This window comes from Eurosta solidaginis, chromosome X (assembly GCF_040869045.1).
Source record: "Eurosta solidaginis isolate ZX-2024a chromosome X, ASM4086904v1, whole genome shotgun sequence".
Taxonomy (NCBI): Eukaryota; Metazoa; Arthropoda; class Insecta; order Diptera; family Tephritidae; genus Eurosta; species Eurosta solidaginis.
The window spans coordinates 76,984,366-76,989,243 of record NC_090324.1 but is presented as its reverse complement, the minus strand read 5'-3'; the positions used below and the strand labels follow the sequence as shown (position 1 = coordinate 76,989,243).

Sequence of the window (4,878 nt, the reverse complement as noted above, 5' to 3'; positions counted from 1 at the left end):
AAACCGGAAAATAAATCTAGCGTTGAAAAATACTTTGCTCTGCCAAGGTTGTCAAGGATATCATCCACTCTAGCGAGAGAGAATTTATCTGCGATGAGCTTTTTGTTTACAGCTCGAAAATCTACACACATCCTATATGCCTTTTGCCCGTTTGTATCTTTTTTTGGAACTATAATATGTGGACTGTTATAATTGGAATAGCTTTCTTCGATAAAGTCGTCTTCTAACAACTTGTAAACCTGCTTGTTTATCTCTTCACGTTGCGAGTGCGGTAAGCAGTAATTTTTTACGTACACAGGCGTAGTGTCACTCAGTCTTAGCTTTTGTTCGTAAAAGTTGTTTAATGTCATTTTGTCGTCATTAAGAGCGAAAATGTAAGATTATTCCAAACATAACATAACTCTAGTAAATTGCTTCAGGTGTACTTAGGCATTTGTTTTTTTTAAATATTCTTTAACTCATTAATGCGATTATCTTCTTTTGACGCTTTGTTGATTTTATAAGCGTTATAATTAGAAATTGGTTCAGTCCGAATGTTACAATTTTTAATGTATTTTATGCTGTTTTTTGTATTTTTTACTTTGAGAATAAGATTGCTTGTAACTATGATACATCTTGCTGTAAAAACTCCGTTAGTGATTTCTTGTGAGTCCACGAAGAGTGGTTCTGTTGATTTGTTCAAATCAAAAATTCGAAAAACTTCGCATCGAGGTGGAATAACGCAAGTAACTATCGCCTTCCGTTCCGTGCAGGATTGGCAGTGATACTTTTTCGTTGCCTATCCAAAAGGAAATACAATTTGAGGCATAGTTGATATTACATTTGTTTGCTTTCAAGAAATCTTTTCCTTGTATTCCGTCTGTCGGAATATTGAAATCATTCACCCCATTTACCACGTGTAGTGTATGTTTGATGACAAAATAAGAAAAATGTAGCTTGGTTGTAAAAGTGTCTAGCGACGAAACCGTATCGGGAGTAACTCCAGTGATATCAATTGTATCAAAGTGATTAATTGATGAAATATTGTCAATGCAAAAAATTTTTATTAACGAGATGTCGGCTTGTGTGCCGACAAGAAATGTCCAAATTTTGTTAGAACCAGTAATGTTTAACTGTATAAAATCGGAATAGTTTAAATTTAAGCAATAAATAATTTTAGAAGAAAAAAATGTGTGTGAAGAATACGTTAGTTGTCCGTCTCGTCCTCCCTCAGTGTTCGCTTCTGAGGGGCGTTCGCGTTTAAAGTCCGTACATTTGCAGTTCTACCCCTATTGTTCGAAGTACGAGTATTGTTTGCATTGCTAGTTCGATTGTTGTTATTGTTATTTATGTTATTGTTCTGAAATTGGTTTCCTGAACGAGAATATTGCCGATTATTGCCTCTACTATAATTGTTGTTAAAATTTTGTCTGTTTTGCCTATAGTTGTTGCAATTTCGCGTTTGATTCGAAAAACTTCGATTACGATTATTACTTTGAAAACTTCTAAAATTATTGTTACTACGACCCCTGGATGCTAATACTTGAGGCTCTTTTACATCGTTTGTCCGTTCTACTATTAGCTTGGCTACTACGTCTTTGGAATCTGTAAATGTAGTTGAAGCGAGAATTGATTTCACTAAATTTGACTTTGCGTTCAGTCGACAAACGTTTACGGGTTGCTCTATTGTCATTTCATGAGCTTTTGCTTAAGTTATAACTTCCATTATAAGCGACCGTTCCAACGAGTCAGCTAATCCATCAACACGTCTAGAAGAGTCAAGGGGTTGTGTAGCGCAATATATAGCTTCTCCAACCCAATTGTCAACCTCACCTCCTCAGCTCCTCATGGAACTTGGGGGTGGGGAGGGAGGGATGGCCTGAAGGTTTAATGTGGCCATATAAATCGTTCCCGAGATGGTCGGGCCAGCACCTTAATGGTGCTGTGTTACCGGAGCGTATCGGATCTGTATCCGACAAAGGACCATCACATCGATAACACTCCCCAAAGCCTTCAGGGAGTAACCTAATCGCTACAACAACAACAACAACAGTCAGTATAATTGTTGTTTACTTGCAAAGCTGCGATTTTTCCAGCCACAACTTTCGAGCTGTGTGGTTTTATAAGGTTACGCAGTGCTATTTTTATGTCATGAACAGAAATATTTGTAAAGGTATTGCCTCCCGGGCTTTGCCCTCGAGTTTGGATTTTATAAAGGTAATAAGAGTATCTTTTAAAGTTTCATCGCTTAAATCTTCAATCAGATCGATTTTGTTCAGAAATGATTCTAAAACAAGTAAGGAAGGCTAAGTTCGGGTGTAACCGAACATTACATACTCAGTTGAGAGCTATGGAGACAAAATAAAGGCAAATCACCATGTAGGAAAATGAACCTAGGGTAACCCTGGAATGTGTTTGTATGACATGCGTATCAAGTGGAAGGTATTAAAAAGTATTTTAAGAGGGAGTGGGCCATAGTTCTATAGATGGACGCCATTTAGGGATATCGCCATAAAGGTGGACCAGGGCTGACTCTAGAATTTGTTTGTACGATATGGGTATCAAATGAAAGGTGTCAATGAGTATTTTAAAAGGGAGTGGGCCTTAGTCTTTAGGTGGACGCCTTTTCTAGATATCGCCATAAAGGTGGACCAGGGGTGACTCTAGAATTTGTTTGCACACTGAGAAAAAAAGTGTCTCAGTCTATAGGTTCTTTATGGGGAACACAAAAAAAAATATTTTGTAAAAGTGCTAATTTTAAGTTTTTAATTGTTTACTTTTAATTTAAAAGTTAAAATTTTTGTTTTTAATGTAAAATTCTTAAATTTAAAAATGTTAACTTTATTTTATAATGACAAACTTTATATTTTAAAGTAAAATATATTATTTATAATGTAATCACTTTTAAAATTGTATTAAAAGTGAATCCATTTAATTTAAAATTTTTAAAAGTTTAAAAATAAAACTATAACGTTTATTTTGAAAGTGTTAAATTTAAAATGTAAAGTGATCAATTTGCAGAAAAGTGTTAACATTTACATTTAAAGTGTTCACTTTATAAATCAAAGTGGCACTTTCTAATTAAAAGTGTTCACTTTGAAATTTAAAGTGTTCACTTTATAAATCAAAGTGGCACTTTCTAATTAAAAGTGTTCACTTTGAAATCTAAAGTGTTCACTTTTTAAATCAAAGTGGCACTTTCTATTTAAAAGTGTTCACTTTGACATTTAAAGTGTTCACTTTATAAATCAAAGTGGCACTTTCTATTTAAAAGTGTTCACTTTGAAATCTAAAGTGTTCACTTTTTAAATCAAAGTGGCACTTTCTATTTAAAAGTGTTAAATTTGACATTTAAAGTGTTCACTTTATAAATCAAAATGGCACTTTCTAATTAAAAGTGTTCACTTTCACATTTAAGAATTTAGAAGTGTAAACAAGAAACAAGAATGACCAGTCAGGGTAAAATTATACCGGAAAACGACTTGCTGCGAATTTTTGGCAACGATATCCAAATTAATGAGCAGGGTGATTTAACGTACACGTGTGTTGAAGAAGAAACGGATCTCCTTAATCTGCTAAAGGAGTTTGATCTGGAAACACTTTTTCTTGGCCTAAAAAGTAAGTAAAAATTCTTCGGCAATATTAACACTTATGCATTATTATTAATGTTCCTTAGATGCTGAAATAACTTTTCGAAGCTTAAAATATTTGTCGAAAGAAGACATTGCGGAAGCAGTAAAAAATATTGGTCTTCGAGCAGAGTTTAGAGAAAAGTTGTTTTCCTGGCGCAAGTCAAAGGTAAATATAATATTAATTTTGAAGCTTATTTGCGACGTTAAGCACGTACATAGGTACAATTAACATTTCAATATTACTACGTTTATAATTTAGCAAACTTATTTTTTCAGTTTGGAATAGAAGACGAAACGTTGAGCCAGACTTCAAAAGTTGTTGGTTGGCTAGAAAACGCATTTGGATCACAGGTAAGAATATACAGTAAAAGGTTTTGTATTAAATTTTATGATAAATTGCATTGCCGCCCCTTTCAACATTTTTAAACGATAACTCAGCCGGAAAACAACTTATTCAATATTATGAGGAAAGGGCATGCTTTACGAATAAGCAACGCGATACCCTCATTAAAATAATTTTAGAAGATGTCATGTTAACAAAGACAAAGCTTAGACCAGAACACTTTGCTAGTATTGTGGAAGAAATAATTGGTTTATTTCCCAATGAAAAAGAGTCCCAGGTATTATTAAAAACGATATATTTAAAAGAACATATTGTAAACTGATTTCTTTTAGGATTATTACTACATTCCTCGTCACAGAAAAAAAAACCCATCAGGCAAGCTCTATTCCAAATATTTTAATTTAAAGACAAAGATTAGAAAGAGTAGTCCATCTGCGGAAAGATCTTTTTCGAGTGAAGTACGTGACCCATTAGTAGAAGAAAATGTTGAAGTTGACGAAACGCTGTCGTTATGTTTAAAAACTGCGCTTCAAAAAGATGTCAGTAATTGGGATGAGGTTATTGACAAATGGCAAAAAACATTTACATTTCGGAAGAAGGATTTGGCAAAGCTTTCGAATTCTAATTTTTTGCAGGAGTGGCCAATTTTAAAAGACTCCAGAGCACCATTTCTGGTATTTAAAAAGAACTTTAACACAAAATTCAAGGATATACAAATTTTTATATTTTTTTAGATTAATCTAGATTTCAATTTGATTTATCCACAAAAAGATAAATCTTTTAAAAACAAAGTGGGATAATTTTAAAACCAAGATAGTGAACTACTACTATGCCAACATACGGAATCAGCAATCAATAGATCTTCTGAACCAAGCAAAAACGACGAAAAAAATTGGTAAGTTGTTGTTAAATTAATAAAATAAC

The 4,878-nt window shown here is 33.4% G+C and overlaps 1 pseudogene; it reads left to right on the top strand.

Annotated features, from left to right (window-relative positions):
• Positions 1-3,425: 3,425 nt before the first annotated feature.
• Positions 3,426-4,354, top strand: LOC137235506 (uncharacterized; annotated as a pseudogene).
• Positions 4,355-4,878: the final 524 nt, after the last annotated feature.